Source organism: Pleurodeles waltl, chromosome 9 (assembly GCF_031143425.1).
Source record: "Pleurodeles waltl isolate 20211129_DDA chromosome 9, aPleWal1.hap1.20221129, whole genome shotgun sequence".
NCBI lineage: Eukaryota > Metazoa > Chordata > Amphibia > Caudata > Salamandridae > Pleurodeles > Pleurodeles waltl.
Window position 1 is genome coordinate 987,692,180 of NC_090448.1, and position 21,054 is coordinate 987,713,233.

At 44.1% G+C, this 21,054-nt stretch overlaps 1 protein-coding gene across 1 annotated transcript in view; it reads left to right on the forward strand.

Annotated features, from left to right (window-relative positions):
* The window catches only part of AREL1 (apoptosis resistant E3 ubiquitin protein ligase 1), a 708,282-nt gene that overhangs the window by 618,711 nt on the left and 68,517 nt on the right, over positions 1 to 21,054 (forward strand). The gene's annotated exons all lie outside the window — the stretch shown is intronic.

Genomic DNA, 21,054 nt, shown 5'->3' on the forward strand with positions numbered 1-21,054 from the left:
ACTCACAACAATAAACAAAAAATGTGAGGAGTGTTTTCCATTGCCTTTCCCTTGTAGTAACATTTTGCCTGGAAGTTCTGACTGTATCTGTCTTTATTACTGGGAATGAAGCAGGTTAGATGTTGGTAGGGCAACTTTTCTACCATATTCCATACCTTGCTGGGAGGAGAGATATGGTTGCTATTGAGGTTGCAGCTCATGAACCTCAATCCATGAAATATGTTTGACCAATTCTAAGCTCACACATCATTCCTTATTATTGAGTAACTTACTTTCTGTTTTAAGCACCGATATGTAGGCACCTTGAGTTGGAAGCAATCTATAAAAGAGGAGCGCTAAGGGTAGTAGATTTAGATTCTTTGGCCGACTGGTCCTTCTTGCCATCTTAGCGATTTGTTCAATAAACTCATCTGAGCACAGATACATTAGGTGGGATGAGAGTGTTTGACAGCATTTCCCCTTATTCTTTCGAGTTCTACCAGTGTGTATGCACAGCTAGCTGGGAGAACTGCATGGTGGGAAAAATATTTTTATAGTTTTCTGGAGAGGCTCCAGGTCCTACATTTTCCTTTCACGTCTGACCATATCTCAGCAACACAGACTGAATACGATTGTGTTTGGCTTATAGCCTGGATATAGATAAGAATTCCTACATTAAGGCCGCAGGTAAGTCTTACGATTTCTGGAATTTTTTTTAGTCTTCTCTGTGTTCCTTTCTATGTGTAGTTTCTAGAGTTCTGAAGCAGCAAAAGTTATGCCCAGGTAGGTAAAGTCTTGAACTTTTCTGTTACCTCCCCTTCGTTGCTTAGATATAGATTTATTTGTTTGGGAACTGCTCACTACATTTTTACGTCTGTCTACATTAATCTTCATACCGCTGTCCTTGCAGTATTTATCTCTCTGATGAAGCAGTCGCTGTAAGCAATATTTTTTTTTTTTGGTGGGGTGGCGTGAGGGGAGTGCATTAATAACAGAGAATCAACACCATAAATGAAGGAAACCTGGATCATTAGGATTTTTGATGTATGCTGGACACTTTTCAGAAATTATTCTCTGAGGTTTCATGTAATATAGAAGATGAAGGGGGACCAGCAAATAACTTTTTTAAACCCTGATTTTATTGGGAGTTTTGGGATCTGCCACTGCCAGCCATTCGCAGCATACCTCACCTGCCCAGCTGTATCTGCGTAAAACCCCTCAATTAGTAAGGTCAGATACGGAGACAACAGCGTTTTTCCTGCTATTGTCCACAACTGGTTCCAGTCTATGCAATCAAATACTGATGAGATCTAGGGAAATGCTGCTTGTAAGCATTTCCTGTTTGTCTATTTTCTTTACTAAGAAAAGGTTTCTGAACGTTTATTCTCGGTCTCCTTTGTGAAACCATTCCTACGCTTCTTCATGAGCTACCCCTGATTTTGAAAAAAGAGAGAATTTGCAGGAGTAAAATGGACAGCATGAGAATAACGATTTATCTTATATCCTCGCATCTTCTACAGTTCCCAATGATCCAATGTTATCTTTTCTCCTTCCAATAGAAAGAGGGTGTCAGAACCCTTTTTTCAGAGGGCCGTGCAGCAAGCAGGGGTTACTGGGACCAACCATGGGGGGTTGAGGCCTTTTACTGCTGATGTCCCAGGCTTGACCCACTATGGATTCTGAGTAACGTGGTAAAGTACTCCTTCAGCACTTGACTCTCAGGAATAGTGTGGTCTGTGCAGTCAAAGGCTCACCTGGGGAGGGTTAACACAGGGGAGTGAGCACAGAGTTCCAAGTTAAAATGCCCGCAGCAGCAATAAGTCATTTTCTAGCCAAATACTCATTTTTATGGGAAAAGATAAGTATTTAAGATATGACATTAACAAACAACTACATTGCAACCCTGACGCTAGTGTTCTAGTATTTCGTTAGGCGGTTCTCCATGTCCCCCTCCCTCCCCATTTCTAGCAGTAGTGGTTATTCCCCATTCACTAAAGGCCACATCCAGGGTAAGCCTCACTAGTAGGTCAATTCTTTGGAGACTGATATGACTCTAGTGTTCCAGTGGTCCAGCTCTGATTAACAGTAAATTCCCCAGGGCTGACTGCCCCAAAATCAGTCTTTCCTGCAGCTCACAGGATCAGAGCGATCAGAGTTCCTGAGTGCTCCCCTACCACGGGCACTTGAGAAGCAGCACTTTATTCCAGTGAGTTTGCTGCATGTATCCCAAGCAGGTTGCACTCAGTGTTGTAGACTGGTGGCTCCTCTTTGCAGGGTAATTCTCTGGTTCCTCTCACAATGGGGCGGGGGGTTGTTTGCCGGCGATACTAAGCTCCTTTTGCAAATCATTCCACCCATGCAGGTGCACAGGGTTCCACAGCGACCTCATTCCTCTCGATGACAACTCTGACCAGGTCATACAACTTGCTGGTCCTAGTGACCCCCTCTGGCATACGGAGACATCATAGCCTCATGAACACAGGCCCCAACCCAATCAGCAGAGTGAAGTCCTCAGTGGCAGCCCCGACTCGCATACCAGGTCAAGGCCTACTACCACACATGGGCTGTGGCCCTTTCCGCAGGACCGTCTTCTTGCGGCAGACGCTCCTGACATACAGATTCACCACCCCTCACTATGCACGGGCTGTGGCCCAATTGGCGCAGCGATGCACACAGCTCAATTCATGGAAGCCGACTTTGTTCTGCACATGGCCAGCAAACCGATCGGGGCAACAGCCATCTTCTCACACCTCACAAAGAGAGTCCACTTGACCTTGCTCTCACCAACTCTTACTTCCTCACACGTCACACTAGTCTTGAAAAGCAGGCATACATTGGTGCTCCATGCTACAGGGCAGGTGGTCTTGCATTCCCAAGGTGATGTCCCTTCACCCAACATGGAGACTATCAAGCCTTGGGGCCCCGCCCCCTAGTCCGGGTCACAGACAAAAGTCTTGCAGCGCTTCCCCTCCTCACACAGCCCATATGGCTGCTTAGCAGATGACAATTATTTGTGTCTTAGACTCCCCTTCTTATAGTCCATTTCCAAACACCAAATGTAATCTGGAGTCTGGGTGTTTTGCGGGTTCGCGCTTCTTTGGAAGTACCCAGTCCTCTGCTCCCTTCTTCCTCTTGAAAGCAGTCACTCACAGTGGGAGTGACTCTAAAGCTGATAGTCCTACAACACAGGCCATAGGAGTGACTAGAGTTCACAACTGTATGTCAGACACGGTGATATGTGCATCAGAAGGTTAACCCAGGGCCCCAACCTTACTCTTTAGGATTCCCTTATTTGTCCCATCTCCTTCCTGAGATGTGCCCAGGATACTTCCTTGTGACCTCTCAAAGAGAACCCCTTGAAGTGTACTTGGTAAGCCCGACCTTACCCTCTCAAGTGTGAGCCCAACCCATTTTACAGCAATGCAGTAAACTGTCTGGGGAATTTCTGTACCTCCTCTCTATCTTGCACCATGCAGGCCGGGGTCTCCCAAAGTGGAACCCAGGGCCCTCCATTGTGAGGAATTGAGGTGTATTATATGGCGTGATTGTGTGACCTCATTGTGTAACACACTGCCAATCTCTTTATGACCAGTCAGGTTTAGGGGCATATTTATACTCTGTTTGCGCCGGATTAGTGTAATTTCTTTTTACGCTAATTCAGAGCAAACTTAACTCCATATTTATATTGGAGTTAGTCATTTTTTGCCTGCGGAAAACTACCTTGCTTCAATGAAATGCAAGGTAGGCGTTCCTGGGCAAAAAATGAATCAAAGGCCCTAGCGTCTTATTTATCCTGCCGTACAAAAAGGGTGCATGGGAGGGAGGCGGGCCTAAATAATGGCGCTAAGCTTGCTTAGCGCCATTATTTAACGCCTGGGTCAGGGCAGGCGATAGGGGACCTTTGGGCCCATTTCCATGGTGGAACACCATGGAATAAGCCCACAATTGCCCTCCCCAGGCCCCAGGGACTCCTCCCCCCACACCAAAGGGACAGCAGAGGATGGGGACCCCATCCCAGGTAAGTATTTACCTTTTTTTTGTAAAGTGCCATGGGGGGGGCCCAGATATTGCCCTCCATACATGGCACTGGATGCAGTGGCCATGCCCAGGGGACCCTTGTCCCCTGTGTGGGCCATTAGAGTGGTGGGCATGACTCCTGTCTTTTAAAAGACAGAAGTCAAGTGTTATGGTAGGTTTAGCATCAATAAATGACGCTAGGCTGGCTAGTCATCTTTTTTTACTCTAACTAGCCTAACGTAATTTTTTTAACATTAAACCCACTACTCCCATACCGCCACCCCCACCTGGCTAACATAATTCTCCATGACATTAGCCCACCCTTTGCGCCGGATTGCCCCATTCCATAAATAAGAAACCCAGCAGGCGTCTTGGAATGGCGCTAGCCGGCGGTATACTTTTTGACACTAAACTGCATTAACGCAGTTTAGCTTCAAAAAGCATAAATAAGGGCCTTAGATTTTTAAACCTTAGCTCAGCTCTCGGTAGCTGTGGCTCGGAGCAGGCAGGCTTACACAAAGGAACAAGTGGAAAGCATTTAAACAGCATCAAAACAATTGAGGAAGAAAGAAACCCGACACGTAAGAAATCCAACACTAATGTATACAAATAGAAAATATTTTATGAATTAATGGACACCAAAGTGAAAAAGATCAACTGAAGGGTTGTGGAGATATAAATTTTCCAAGAAACAATAATAACTTTTCATGTAACTGCAAACAAGCATTGGCAAATTCAACAGATTTTAAAATTATAAACGTTTCCATGGAAAGCTTTTACAGGTTGGTGTGCGGTTAATTTGAGCAACCAACTCCAGCAGGGAGCCAGTCAAAGGGACTAGGAAGGTCCAAAGAAACAGTTATCTCCTCCAGAAAATCAGTCTTCAGTCCAGTTCCAGCATCAGTGGCTCCTTGCTGTTGATTTCTATGGAGTGGTCCTAATGCAAGGGATACAGGATGCTGAAGATGTTCAAATATGCTGAAGATGCTGTGCAGTCACCTGGGGTCTTCTTAGGGCTACTCTTCGGTCCACGGTCCTGGTGAGGTGATTCTGGCCACAGGGATCGACATCCCTCAAAGTCTTTTCCAGGTCAGCAGTAGTCCACTTGCCAATAGGTTACCAGTCACCTGGCATAGCGGTTTCAGAAGATTTCTATCCTTTGGTGGTATCTCTTCTTCTGAGCGCCCAAACTGCACTTTGCAGACTCAAGTGCAACTTTTCAGGTCTTATTCTTTTGGGCTGCACTGTGGCAAGCAGCGGTGATCTGGTGATTACAACTTGCCAAAGCAGGATTCTTCAGCTTTTGTGGGTCTGTGCTAAAAACAGGACTTCAGCCAACTGACACTTGGAGTCTTTTCTTTAAGCTGTGCTTGGGGATGATTCTTCCACAAGCAGGACAGAGCAGGTACAATCTTTTCCTTTGCTAGCCCAAGGAGCAGCAGGTGCAGTCCAACTTTGGTGCAACCCCTTCTTTACTGGTTCCAGGGTCAGCGGGGCAGTCCTTCAGTCCTCTTCAAGTCAAGCAAGATCTGAGTTCTGGGTGCTAGGAGTGCCCTTTTTACACCCAGAAAGTGTTGCAATCACTAGTCAATGAGCTACTAGGTTCCTTCTTGCCTACCCGAACAAAAGAGCAGCTCCTCTCGAGTGTGACCACCATTTACCCTTCAAAGGTAGCTTCCCCTTGAAGCTCGCCTTTTGGACTAACAAGTCATGTGGATTTCTTCTAGGACAACTTGGGCAATAGAGTAGCAACTTTCTAAAAGTTGCATTTAGCAACAAGTTACATTAATTTCAACTTTGGCATCCAGTTGGGCTTAATGTAACAAGTTGTTTGATACCTTGAATTACCAACTTTAGTAGTCCCAATCAGAAGTTAGCACGGCTGAGATGTCAGTGTGTAACTCTACTCTTCATTGGGGCTACCAATCTGTGTCACGACAATTTTAGGTTTTGTCAAACACATGTGTTACTTTTTGAATATGTTACAACCTACCTTATGACTCAATAGGCCTGCTCTACGGGTAGCTTACACACATTAAAAAGGTAGTTTGGGCTTTTCCGTTGCTTAAAATTGTAAAGGTGAGTTAGCAATTATAAACTGCCATTCCAGTTTGCAGTCATAGAGTGGGAGCCATATTTTACCTTGCCTTACCCTCCTGCTGTATGTGTGGCTTACACACATCAAAAAAGTAGTTTGTGCTTTTCCATTGCATAAAATGGTGAAGTGATTTAACAATTTTAAACTGCCCTTCCAGTCTGCAGTGGTAGAGTGGGAGCCATGTTTTACTTTGCCCCCCACGCCGGCTCACGGTGGCACTACAAGTGCTGCAGTCTGTGAGGGGGCACTCTGATTTATAGGCATTGTGTATCTGATAGAGACTTCTAGCTGCAGATTCCTTACGTTAGAATTCCCTGGCGTCAGCTTCAAATCCGGAATTTCTCTGCTGAGCCGTACCCTGAGCGCACCGTCGGGAGGCGTTGTTCGGATCTGCGTGCGTCGTCCAGCTCCGCGTGGCATCGTCAGTGTCGTTAGAGCCATCTATGATGTCACGGTTGTCTATATAGACGCCACCTCGGCGCGTGCACGTCAGTTCTTTTCCACGCCAGAATCGCAGAGTCATGGAAGAACTAACAGTATGTAGTTAAGCTTTTTCACTTGACTGAATTTTTTTTTTTACAGGCCTTTAAGAAAGGCAAAAATGCCAAAAAATATATATGCATAAATATATATGTATATAAATATATCCGCAGAGCGGGGAGGCTTGGGTGGGTGTAAGGAATCTTCAGCTAGATAGAGTCTCTACCAGATAATTTGTTACCGAATGTAAGTAACTTGTTCATCTGATAGAGACTTCTAGCTGCAGATTCCTTACCTTAGAATAGATACCCAAGCTGTAATCCCTGGCGAAGGGTCTGAAGGATATATTTTATACTAGGAAGTCCTGCAGGACTGAGTGGGCAAAATGCCGCTCCCTTCTCACTTGGCTATCCAGGTATTAGTGTCTCGGAAACGTGTGTAAGGAATCCCACGTTGCCGCCTGGCAGATGTCAAGCACTGGCACACCACGAGCTAATGCAGTGGTAGCAGTTTTCCCTCTAATAGAGTGAGCCCTCAGGCCCTCTGTAGGCTGCTTCTTGGCCAAAGCATAGCAGATCTTTATACAGAGAACGACCCAGTGTGAAATGGACCGTTTCTCTACTGCCCGACCCTTCTTTGCACCAACATACCCCACAAAGAGTTGGTCGTCTACTCTGAACTCTTTTGTGTGGGCAAGGTAGAACGATAACGCTCTTTTTGGGACCAGCCGATGGAGACGCTCCTCTTCCTTAGAGGTATGTGGTGGTGCAAAGAAGACGGGCAGGGTGATATTGCGACCCAGATGGAAAGGGGTCACCAACTTGGGGAGTAAAGAGGCACGATTTCTTAATACTACCTTGTCAGGATATATCGTGAGATACGGTTGTTTTGAAGATAAAGCCTGCAGCACACTCACTCTCCTGGCAGATGTAATTGCCACCAAAAAGGCTGTTTCAATAGTGAGCAGCTGGAGAGGACAGTTACGTAAGGGCTCAAAAGGAGCACACATTAGGAAGGTAAGAACAAGATTAAGATCCCACTTAGGCATGTACCACTCTTAGGCACACTTACATTCAGCACATGCATTCACCACACACGTACTGCTCAGTACTGCATTATCCCTGAATTGTAACCTTCCTAGGCACACATACAACCAGTGCAGATACACCACATATGCGCTGCATAGCACTACCCACCAAACTGATATAGGCCAAGGGAGAGTTAAGCACACAGCAGAAGAGGCTTTAAAATGAGTGAGCCTTTAGGCCTCACACCACTAACACAAGTTGAAAAGGACCTGTTCACTCCTACCGACTACACAGTATGCTGCCACCACCACACTCATACTACTAAACTCCTGGTAAAGGCAGTAACCTTGCACCACCATGTGGGCAGCGCTTTGGGTGCCCCATCCCATCCAACAAGACCACTATCCGTGAGACAGAGGCACACACACATGATCCATGTTTGCCTATGACAACAAAATCAGCATTAGGGATGCAGACATCAGTATGGTTGGGCACTCCAGGCAGTGGTGCATGTCCATTACTATGCAGAATATTTTTCCGTTCCAATAGAAGGTGAATCTGCCTCACAGTTTTCTCAGGAAGCAAATCTTCAGGGTTGCATCTGTTACATATTCTGATGCTATCTGACCATTTTTTTTGTATGTGACCAGAAATCCTCCAGTAAACATTTAACACGTAACATGTCTTAAAACAGAAGGGCTCCTTTGTAAAGTTAAATCTGCTCTCTTTTACCCTTATATTCCTGCCATCCTCAGATTCATGCACCATCTACGCCCCCTATGACTTCTTTATTTATTTGCCCTCATTCTGGCAGGTGCTATTCCCCAGTAGTCACATAAGTGTGATCTCTCCTCTACTTAGTGCTCCAGATTCACGCAACACGATTTTTGCTGCCCTTTTGAAGGATCCGAGAAGGACACACACACTCCCTGCTCCAGACACCAACGTTCCGTATGCAACCCTCAGGAAAACCATTTTCCTTGCTGTAGTGCCTCCCTTCTACCATCCACGATTTAAGGTGTTCCAGTTACCCTTTGTGCCCCTCTAATATCCCTCATGGGATGTTAGAGGTCAACACCAATTGCCCTCTTTAGAGGACCCAGAATCACAAAATGCTTCTCCTTGCTACACGTCACCCATCCCTGTGTACTCCGGAACCCCATTTCCCCGATCCCTGTAGCATCACTGTGCCTCCCCGCCCTCTCTCCTAATTTCAGGTGTCCCCTACAGCTCAGCTATCTGTTACTCTCTGTGCTACCATTTGCTTTGTTGCTTAGATGATCCTTCAATGTCAATCTTGCAGTGTCTCTTTGCTGACCCTTCATCTGTGGCTCAGGTGCCACGTCTGTTTGAGGTTACATATGTTCTATTCTAGGATGCAAAGGCAGATCACCAGCTCTGAAAGCAGCCACGCATCTGCTGTGCTGCACTGCTTTCTTTTTCTGTGCCTGCCAGAATTGTCTGACCATTCTTCTGTGCCCACACTTCCTTCATTCCCAGTTTACACTCCTCCCTGTCACTCATACGTATTGCTGTCTCGCTATCCTGCAAATATAGCCTTCTCCAATTACTCATGCTTTCGATGTAGAATCAAAATAATACACATTATCCTTTTGTCAGTACTTTGCAAATATCACTGTAATACTAGAGATTGACCCCCTTCCACTGGCACCAAGAGAAAATATGCTTCTGACAGAGCCCTGCACCACCAGCCATAAAATATATTTGCAGAGAACTGTTAGAGAGACGTTGAACTACGAAAGCGTTAGCAACCATTATAAACATTTGGGGCTTGTTATGGAGGATTTCACTTAGCAAATGTTATATTCTTCTCGCATATGAAGGAGCTTAACTAAGGAGATAATTTGTCTCTGACATTTTGGGGCTTGCCCTTCACAGATTCGAGTTCCATAAAGGGTGTTTGCAATCAGAGGTACCCGACCATTATGAATGGGAACTATATGTTGCTGGGTCCTTGTTTGAGGCTCTGCACGCATGTTTATTGCATGCATAGTGCATCACTGAAAAATGTTTTAGAGGTTCACTGTGCTTGAACAAATAGCAGTTATACATGCAAGAGCTGAGTCCCAGTGATCCCCCTCCGGGCAGCTTCGCCTGGGAGTTACTCTGAAAAGCAGAATTGTTTGAGATGTCTGTCTAGAACTTGACAACACATTCAGCCAGATATTGTTTATCCTGGAACCCCCTGGAAGTGGCCCACAAATGACTACTTGGGTAGGCTGGAGAGGGGGCACTCTTTACTTTGTATCAAGTACAACTGCCATGAAAAGGTAGGCTTGGCATTGAATTAAATATGCCTTTTGTGTTTGGCCACCCTGTACTTTTCAACTTTTGCTCAGTCCTATAACTTTCCTGGTGTTTGAACTTTGTCTGTCAACCATTAGTCAATGCCTGTGCTCCCCCTTCAAGTATGGTCAAATTGGCATATTCCCAATTGGTATATTTAGCTTACCTATAAGCCCCTAGTATTTGTTACAAATATAAAGTACCCAGGGCCTGCAAGTTAAAATCACTAGTGTGTCTTCCACTACAGTCATAGTTTAAAGCATGGCTTCAGGTCTGCCATTGTAGCCTGACATTAGAGATGTTAAGGCTGCAATCTGATCTGTCAAAATAAACCTGTTTCAAAGGTCCAAACCTCCCTTTTAAACACCTATATGTTACTCCTATGTAGGCCTTGTCTTTTACAAGGCAGGGTGCGTGGTACATGAAAGTAGCACATGTAGAAAACGTATGTTAACACCCTTATAGAGAGTATTACAGAATAGCTGTTTTTCACCAATCAGATCTAGCTGGCCAATGTAGAAAACCATAATACAGATTAAAAATATTTTTATTGTATCTTAGAAATCGTTAAATAACTAGTGTAATTGTTATTAAAAATCTAAATCAATGATGGAGTTGTTTTTCATAAGTATTAAAGGAAAGTTACCTTTTCCCTGTCTGAGATTTTTGGAGGCTAAATTTGCCATTGCTTTCCCACTTCAGCCCGTAGTTAGCATCTGAAAAGGTGTGAAAACTGCTCCCAGAGCAAAGAACAAAAAACAAAGACCTGGGTGTTGGGGGCAGGATGGTTGTGTTCCCTTGACAGGATACCCAGTGGGTTTGGGCCCAGAAACTGGATTAACTTCAAAGAGGCCTCCCCTGTCACAGGCAGTGTTAGCTGACTCCTGGGAAAGGCCCTTCTTTTGTCCCCCACCTGCCAGACTCCAGTCACACGGGACTCTTTTGGACATTAAAGTGTAAAATCTTGCTTGAGAGGTCTGCTGGGCTTTTACATATACACTGGGCCACACTTGAAAGGACACATGATGCCAAAACAATTAAAATCATGTTAAGTAATGTTTACTTAACATTCTATGAGATTCATTAAATTAATAAATTATGGAGTACTTAATGAATTACAATGCACTCTCTGTGACTTCTGCACCTGTACAGAATATTGAAATCTAAATATCACTTTATATTGCTTTTGCTCTTGTTTATAACTTTCTGACGTGTCTCTTACACTTTTAAAGGCAGATTACGTTAGTTCTCTAACTGAATATATTTTTCCCTTTGTCATTCTTAGATCACCATCTATTGGCTTCAGAGTTCCTTGAATATTTTCAGTGTTTCTTTCCTGAATTTTTCTGGCTGCTTCCCTCATGTAATTTGCGATTTTTGCGTAAAGGCCAGGGAAATCCATGCTTTTATATCTCATGTTGTCCTACTCTTGTTTTGGACCCTTAAAAAAAATATTGACATTCATTTCTTTATGAAACACATCTGTGCTAAATGAATGTTTATTAATCCAATGAATGGATGATTATGAATCCATTGTAGGTATAATTTACTGGTACTGTAGGTGTTAATACGGACATTCTAATACCTTGAATCCATTTTGTTAACTAGATGACCTGCAGCTGGTTTAGCAAGCCATTGATGACATTCATGACTATGTAGATTGCAAAGATGTCCCTTTCGATTCAGAAGTTACTTTCTTTAATGCACTTTAGCAGTCACTGCATGTATTTATTCACTGATTAATGCTCTTCCCCACCTCCAATCCAGAAAATGTGAATAATTTTGTCTAGGCATGAACAAAGTTATTAATTCTCTAACATCTGCAAAACCAAAACAGTTTTGTTTAACCCCTTCGCTGCCAGGCCTTTTCCCCCTCCTGTGCCAGGCCTTTTTTTGCCTATTTGGGGCAGTTCGTGTTTAGGCCCTCATAACTTTTTGTCCACATAAGCTAACCAAGCCAAATTTGCGTCCTTTTTTTCCCAACATCCTAGGGATTCTAGAGGTACCCAGACTTTGTGGGTTCCCCTGAAGAAGGCCAAGAAATTAGCCAAAATACAGTGAAAATTTCGTATTTTTCAAAAAAATGGGAAAAAGTGGCTGCAGAAGAAGGCTTGTGGTTTTTCCCCTGGAAATGGCATCAACAAAGGGTTTGCGGTGCTAAACTCACCAGCTTCCCAGCTTTCAGGAACAGGCAGACTTGAATCAGAAAACCCAATTTTTCAACACAAATTTGGCATTTTACTGGGACATACCCCATTTTCACAATTTTTTGTGCTTTCAGCCTCCTTCCAGTCAGTGACAGAAATGGGCATGAAACCAATGCTGGATCCCAGACCCCTAAACATTTCTGAAAAGTAGACAAAATTCTGAATTCAGCAAGGGGTCATTTGTGTAGATCCTACAAGGGTTTCCTACAGAAAATAACAACTGAAAAAGAAAAATATTCAAATTGAGGTGAAAAAAACATCAATTTTTCTCTATGTTTTACTCTGTAACTTTTTCCTGCAATGTCAGATTATCAAAAGCAATATACCGTTACGTCTGCTGGACTCCTCTGGTTGCGAGGATATATAGGGCTTGTAGGTTCATCAAGAACCCTAGGTACCCAGAGCCAATAAATGAGCTGCACCCTGCAGTGCATTTTCATTCTATACCGGGTATACAGCAATTCATTTGCTGAAATATAAAGAGTAAAAATAGCTATCAAGAAAACCTTTGAAATTTCCAAAAAGGGCACAAGATAAGGTGTAGAGGAGCAGTGGTTATTTGCACATCTCTGAATTCCGGGGTGACCATACTAGCATGTGAATTACAGGGCATTTCTCAAATAGATGTCTTTTTTACACACTCTCCTATATTTGGAAGGAAAAAATGTAGAGAAAGGCAATGGGCAATAACACTTGTTTTGCTAATCTATGTTCCCCCAAGTCTCCCGATAAAAATGATACCTCACTTGTGTGGGTAGGCCTAGCGCCCGCGAAAGGAAACGCCCCAAAACGCAACGTGGACACATCCCATTTTTTTTTAAAGAAAACAGAGGTGTTTTTTGCAAAGTGCCTACCTGTAGATTTTGGCCTCTAGCTCAGCCGGCACCTAGGGAAACCTACCAAACCTGTGCATTTGTGAAAACTAGAGACGTAGGGGAATCCACGATGGGGTGACTTGTGGGGCTCTGACCAGGTTCTGTTACCCAGAATCCTTTGCAAACCTCAAAAATTGGCTAAAAAAACACATGTTCCTCACATTTCTGTGGCAGAAATTTCTGGAATCTGAGAGGAGGCACAAATTTCCTTCTAACCAGCGTTCCCCCAAGTCTCCCGATAACAATGATACCTCACTTGTGTGGGTAGGCCTAGCGCCCGCAACAGGAAATGCCCCCCCACCCACCAAAACCCCCCGCCCGGGGTCGCTACCCCTGCGTGACATTGGCGCCAAAAAACAAATCCCCGGTGCCTAGTGGTTTTCTGCCCCCTTGGGGGCAGATTGACCTAAAATCGGCCAATCTGCCCCCAAGGGGGGGCAGAAATGGTCTAAATACAATTTGCCCCCCAGGGGAGTGACCCTTGCCTAATGGGTCGCTTCCCACCTCTAAAAAAACAAACAAACAAAAAAAAAAACACAAAAAAACTTGCCTAAGGGGTCGCTCCCCTTGCGTGAAACTCACATAAAGAAAAAAAACTCCCAGTGTCTAGTGGTTCCTTCCCCCCTTGGGGGCAGATTGGCCTCATCAAAATAGGCCAATCTGCCCCCAAGGGGGGCAGAAATGGCCTAAATATAATTTGCCCCCTAGGGGAGTGACCCTTGTCTAAGGGGTCACTCCCCACCTAAGAAAAAAAAAAAGAAAAAAAAAAATTATCCCTGGTGCCTAGAGGTTTCTGAAAAGGCCTTCCCAAAAAAATGCCCCCCCCCACCCTTGCCCAAGGGGTCGCTCCCTTTTGTCACTTTCTGGAGAAAAAAAAAATTCCTGGTGTCTAGTGGGGTTTCAAAAGCCGGATTGCAAGCAATCCGGCTTTTGAAACCCTGGGAGAGACTTCAAAGGGAAGGAAATACATTTCCTTCCCTTTGAAGCCCCTCCGGGCCTCCCCCACGTGATTGAAAGAGAAATGCAAAGCATTTATCTTTCAATCGCTGGAGGCCCCTGTGACAAATCAGCGCGTGCTCGCACGCTGACGTCACAGGGGTGGAAGGGGGGGTCGGGGGTCGAAGGGGAAGGTCGTCCCCTTCCATCCCCGCCTTGGGGGGGGGGAGGGGGGCTTCCCATAGAAAGATTGCATTCCTTACGTTCTTTGGACAGTCCAACTCCACACTGTCCTACTCTTGTACCTTCTACCTCTCTGGAACAAGGTAGACTCCACCATTAAACTGTGACTGTTTATTACCAATTGCCTCTTCTTCACATCAGTGATGATGACATAACCACAGACCACCTCCTTTTGTCATTAGGACATTTCCTTTAAAAAAAATTACAGCCTTTAAAAAGTCCCATGCCTACATACCATTAAGGCGGCGAAACACTTACTGGCTGTGAAACTTAACTTATCTTGTTACCATACAGGATGTGGACAATACTTGCAACTGCTGAACACCAGCATAAACACTTTTAACAAGAATCCTTCAGGGAATCTCCATGTTTTGTATTCCTTGATTATCTTTGACCTATGTTGTTATAACTATGCAAGACAAGCTACTTTATAAACCATAGGCGTTTGCATTCTGTATTTTGGGATAAAAGGCTCTACCCATGTAATAGGAATGCAATCAGACTCCAACCAGATACATGTATTGGCCTGAATTGGCTATTAGGTGGGACTTTAGGATCTTCTTTTTTGTCTGCAGTGCAGGGCTCCCACTAACAGTACAGGAACAAAATAATTGAGGCTTTAGACCTGCAATTGAACATAGAAGCATGGCAATGTATATCTGCACGCAAGTACTTCAGTGTTCCTTTTCCAGTCACTGAGGAATGGCCCTGGAGATAAGATGTCATTCATATTCCACTGGAAAGTATGTTGAACAGTATTCTCTAGACCTAAGATTTGATGCTCAAAATCCTCCTAATAAATAACATCTTGCAGAGATGTGGCCATTCAGGTACCTTAAGACTCATTGAGGACATGCTGGGGAATCCTTTCTACTAGATCAGAGAATCAATTTACTAAGAACTTTCAACTTTAGTAAGAACACTACAGTTTTTAGCCAAATTAGGAACAACATCAGAGTCAACACTATCCAGACATAATTCCAGGGTGTGAAGATTTGGGTGTAATATGTGATATGGCTGTGGGGCCTTATCCTGCAGTACACTCTTAAATACCATCTTGGGTCCAGTCAGGCTCATTTACTTAACCTTAAGCTCAAACCTGGGTATCGTTGGCTGCGAGCAGTAAGGCTTGGCAAAGGAACTTAGTGTGAAGCATTTCACAGCACCAGGCACCAGGCAGCAGAAATCAGGCACCAATCTATAAAAATGGATTATATTTTTATGAATTTTTAAAGACTTTGATGAACAAAATGCACTGGAGGGTTCAGGAGATACAGATTTGAGAAGATATTACTACTTTAAAATGAAAATGCAAACAAGCTTTGGTAAACAAAAAGTTTGTAAACTTTTGAAAAGCTAACAGTTTCACTAGTCGGTATCGGGTTGGGCAACCTATTTCTGACTGGACAATGGTCTAGGGGCCAAAGTGGACACTTTAGACAGTTACCGAGCCACCACAGAATTTGTAAGGGAAGATCTTTACAGATGACCGCCATAGACATCAATGGAGTGGTCCTGATGCTGAGGATAAGGGCAAAAGATACTCTGGTTATAGTGCGGTCAGTGGGAGTGTCTTTGTGGTGGTTCCTCAGTCCATGGGTGAATTGGGGAAACTTTGGCTACAGAGATTGGGGTCCCTCAATGTCCTCTACGTTTCAGTAGCAGGTCAGCCGGTGCTGGGCTACTGGTCTCTTTGCATCGCTTTTGGGGAGAAATTCTTAGGTGGGGGCTAGTGTCCCTTGGGTGATGAATTCCATCTTGGACAGCACTCCTGGGCTAAGCAGACTGGGGTGTAACTTTTGGCTATCTCAAAGTTGTCCATTTGGGTACCCAGCGACTGGTAGTGGCAAAACATCTGCGGTGGCTACAAATTTGTGGGTTTGGGCTTCTTCAGCTTTTGTGTTATTTGAGCTGGTTCCAGGAGATCAGCAGTCTGATCCCCGGAGTCACTGCTTTGATCTGGGGCTGGAAATCAACTTTTCCACAAACCACAGGCACTGTCCAAATTTCACTAGCCCAAAGTGCAGCAGGTGCAGTCCTTCCAACCGTGCAACCTCTCTTTGTGCAATTTCAAGGGCAGCTTGGTAGTACTTCTGCAGTCCTCTCACCAAATACGTGATCTGAGAGGCAGGGTGCCATATTTACCCCAGAGAAAAACCCCAAGAGGAACACACAGTCACTAGCCAATGGGATACTGCTCCCCTCCTATCTAGTGACATGTTTCCTGTGATGTGTAACACCTGGCTATCCCAGAGTGCAACATTCATTCCCACTTTGAATATAGAATGACCATTTGATTTTAAGGAGCTTGGTGGCTCACCCTAGAGGTGTGGCTACCAGAAGGCTAAATGCCTACGGAAAAACAGGTTTGGGGACAGGTTTTCCATCTCTGGTCCGGTCTCCACTTTGTCTGCAGGAACAAAAGGCATCCTGCTCAGGGGTGTTATAACTACTTCCCCCACAAAGGAGGCTTACACTTTGAAGCTTGCCTTTTGGGCTAACGGCCTTAGTGGCCATCCTGGGAGAGGAGATAACACCTCACTCTGCGACAACTGCCTTTGTTCTTGAGCCCGGTAGTCTTTCAAATGTCTCCCCAGTCAGGAAGAAAGCTGTCTGTGTGCCAGTGCCTCGTAAGGCTGCTGGGCTAGCTGGAGTACTGAGTGGCAACTTCTAAAAGTTGCTAAACTTTAATTGTGACATTAGGTTTGATCTAGTCAGGTTTAATACCACTATTTATTTGATACCTTACATGACCCAGTTAGGTAGTCCCATTCAGAAGTTATATAGGCTCAGGTGCCACCCAGTAACCTAGTGTTAGCCAATGGCGCTACTAACTTATCCACAGCAAAACAACAATTTGGGAGTGTTGCTGTTAGGACATATAAAAATTATATATCCTACTTAACTATACACAACTGCCTGCAATAGGGCTCTATAGGCCATATCTTGTTAAGGGAAAGAGTGGCCTTGCCATTGGTTTGAATGGCAAAGTCGAGCATGTAGTGTAAACACCACCCTTCCAGTCTGAGGTGGCAGGCTCGGAGACTATTGTGCTTTGTCACACACAAGGTGGCACAGGCAGTGCTGCAGACCCGAGTGGACACCCTGCTTTACATGCCCTGGGTTCCATGTACTAGGGACTTATAAGTAAGTCAGTTCTTGCCCTTTGGGCATATCCGTTTCGACAGGCTATTCTATACAGTTAGAGCACTGGCACCGAGATCTGGTTAGCAGGCCTCGGTGCACTCTGAGTCGAAAAGCCAGCAGCATTGGTCCAAAAATGTGTGGAGTGACATGAAAAAAAGAGGCTTTTTCTTATACATGGCAACTACGAAAATTTCTGTAGCATGTCTAAATTCTACCCATCTACTTTGTTGTAGGATTTATGGAACAGTTAATGTATAACTTGGGTCTTTTGATATATATCTATGGTGTTATTGACATCAAAAGTCTCACACTCTGAAAATTCTGGATCAGAATCTTGTCCCTCTGTGATTCTTGAAGTTTAATTTTTTTTTTTTTTAAAGTAATTTCAATACTCAGTTCTTAGTGGTCCTCAAGCATTTCCGGTCAATTCATTATTTGCCGCTTGGTGCTATTTGCTTGGACCTGGATACTTTTCCAGGAGTAGGCGTTCTGACTGAGTCACATTTTGCAATGTTGTTGTCGACTGCAGTTTGCGGCAGCTTCAGAGGCAGCTCTAGTTGTCTGTACATTAGGAGCCACATAACATTTTAATGAATCAATGGATATCTGTTGTTATTTTATTCCTCAAGTGAAAAGGTGGTAAGATCACTTCTTATGTTCTCTTCTTCGCCACCACTAGCACAGGCCTCTAGTAGACAGAGGCAAAATCTACCTTCTTTTCCAATCCCTATGCCATCATGCTCCCTGGACTGCAGTAGCCAGACCGTCACAGCATGAACCTATTAATGAGTCCTTTTTTAACTAGGCCCAAAGGGGCGTGAGAATTATTACCACCTCAGCGAGTGGTTCTGCTAATATCTTAGAGGTAAAAGCTGTCTCTTGATCTGAGTGAAAGATTCAACCCACCCCACTGGCTACTAAGTACAGCAAGTCTTAGAAGACTGTGTGAGCCAGGACTTGGCACTGGTCAACTGAAATGATCCAGGTAAACTACCTAGAAGGGTTGCACTGCTTTCTACAATAGAGTTTGCAGTGACCTTACTACAGGAAAATGTTTTATTTTCTAGCAAATCTCATACTGTAAGAAGTACTTCTTAGTTTGTTTAGGCCACCTGTAACACGCCTGCAAAATTCTAACTTTAGTTGAAACTCTTGCATGCCCCAAGTCTATCCCTTCATGGGCTAATTTATTAGGTTGTGTTGATTTGGGTGGTTATTTCTAGGTCACGGATCTAGGAAAAAGTGACTTTAGGGAGCCCATCTTGTCCCAGGAAGTAGACGTAATCCTCCAGGAACCCAGAAGACATGACTTCTTCTTTTGTGTGATGATTGGACTGCCATATGTGTTTCTGGGTCTATCTTAGTTTGCTACTTGCTTTCAGCTGCTACTTTGCACACCTGCACTTGTGCAGACAATCCATCAATGGAAGCTGTAGTTTGAAGTCAGCTGTCCATGCCCAGAGCTGCAAACCTCCTATCGTCTCACCTCAAATTTATAATCATTGGCTTCCAAATGTTCTAAATGTACATTGTACCCTTGAACACAAAACAAAGAGTCTAAAACTATTAATGTAGGATCTGAAGCGTTAACTTCCTTCAAGGCCAGAATTAGATCATTTAATCCTGCTATTTGTGCAACTGAGTCACCTAATGGCATCGCATGTACACCTGAATCCTCAAAACCTTCTTCTATACAAGCACAAACCACATAATACTTCTTTTTGGTACCCACTACAAGATGTACTAACTCATCTGTAGGTGAAACATCTCAACGTCATGTAATAGATTTACTAATAATGTCTAGGGAATAGTTTGTTGACACTGGAGGAATTCCTGTAATTCAATGCTGGCTCATGCTGAAACTGTACCTCTGAGCTGTTGTGACTTCTGGTCCACTGCACCCAGCACATTTATAAATCATAAGCTATCAGTATACTTGCCTTAGCGACAGCCGTCAGAGAAGATATAGATGTTACCACGATTATTTTCTTGCCATGGGTGTGGGGGGAGGGGGAGGGGTTCTTCATTAATTATTGCTGTTGTACTGTGACACACACTTTCTCTATTGGAGCAACGCCCTCTTCCGCTCCAGAATATAAATGTGATTTGTCTGCCATTGTTGTCACTTGAAATTCCTTCTATATGACCTATATCCTGGTTTTCTTGAAACTATTTGGATCACTATAATTTGTCTTACGTTTGCAAGTGTGTTTTCACAACCATGTCCTTTTGCATGTCTTTCAGGATTTGGATGTTCTCTTCATTCTAGTCCCCCCATGTAAATGTAGGGGGTGATCAACTGGTAAAAGGGTTTTAGTTTCCCAGTGGTGCGGGAGGTATGTTTGCCAAAGTTCAGAAATGTTATTAATGCTTTTAGTTTCTAAAGAGCGTTTGGGAGCTCTAACATCCCACATTTTAGGCACGCCAGTGTGAGTCCCTTTCCTTCACTGGCTCATCTTCCAGAAAAATTACACTCAAAATGCACATTCTAGATTTTGCGAAATTCACTTTGTATCAGGACCTGGCAGTTATGTAGCCATCCTGCCTACATGTTGCATGTGCTCATCATCTGTGATGTACATGTCATCAACATAACAGACTACAATCCAATCAACTTGATTATTCAGGCAGAGAAAACCCCAGTGTCATTCTTATGTGTGTGCTGCAATCTCACAGTGTCATTTTGTGTTGCCCCGAACATGAGAGAGATTCAGTGATATGATTCAGGGGCTATAATCTGGTTACAAAAAAATCTACACCTATTTTGGTTTTATATTTGTATGAGAGTTCCATCACTAAGCCAGTATTAAGTGCATTTTGTGCCACATAGCTTTTACAGTGCTGATTCAAATTGCTATAGTCTACAACTAATCTCCAAGATTTATCCAGCGCTAGTACAGGGAAAATTTGGTGTTTGATAGCATGTGTGGCTGTAGATGCACATGCTCTGCATACTCCTGCCATCTAGTGTTGGGTCCAAAAGCATGCAAGACGTTTTTCTTCAAAGGATTTCAGGAGCTTATGGCCAGGGCAGCGACATTCCACCAGGGTCCCTTTACATTAGGAACCCATAGAAGATGACTTTTTTCTTTAAAACCCTTCCTACATCACATAGGGCAACACAATACTTCCCTATGCTCAAGGGTTTTTTAAGACATGCAGATGACATCTTTAAAGATCCTGCAAGCGCCTGTATTATCACACCAAGGGTGGATAAAAAATATAAGGCCTCACCCACTGACCCTTTTTTATCAGAGGGCAAATTCCACTTGATTCCTTGGTTGTCTCCAATGCCCATAAGAGGGCAAATTCCCAAGCTGCCAGTGCCGGTCCACCTCCTGAAAAAGAAAGCAAGCTTATTGATGTTTCTTGCAAAAGAGTCAGCACAGTCCTCCAATCACTGGTATATAGCTAATACTATGGAGGTTTTAGCCAGATATGATTGTGCCTATTGAGACGAAATGGAGGAACTCCTCTGATACCTCCCAGAGGAGCACAGGGATAGAGGGCAAAAGATTGTAACTGAGGTACAACTCATCTCCGGTGTGCCCTGGAACCTGCAGGCAGCTGCCAGAGGAATAAAATACAAGTGTTTTGCTGTGCCATGAAGCCGGGCTGCACATACCTGGTTTTAAGACAGAAGTACAACAGAGCCTCTTGAATGTCTCTTTTTGATAAGGAATACCTTTTTGGCCCTCAGGTTGACAAAGCCCCAGAAAAAAATGAACAGAGACACC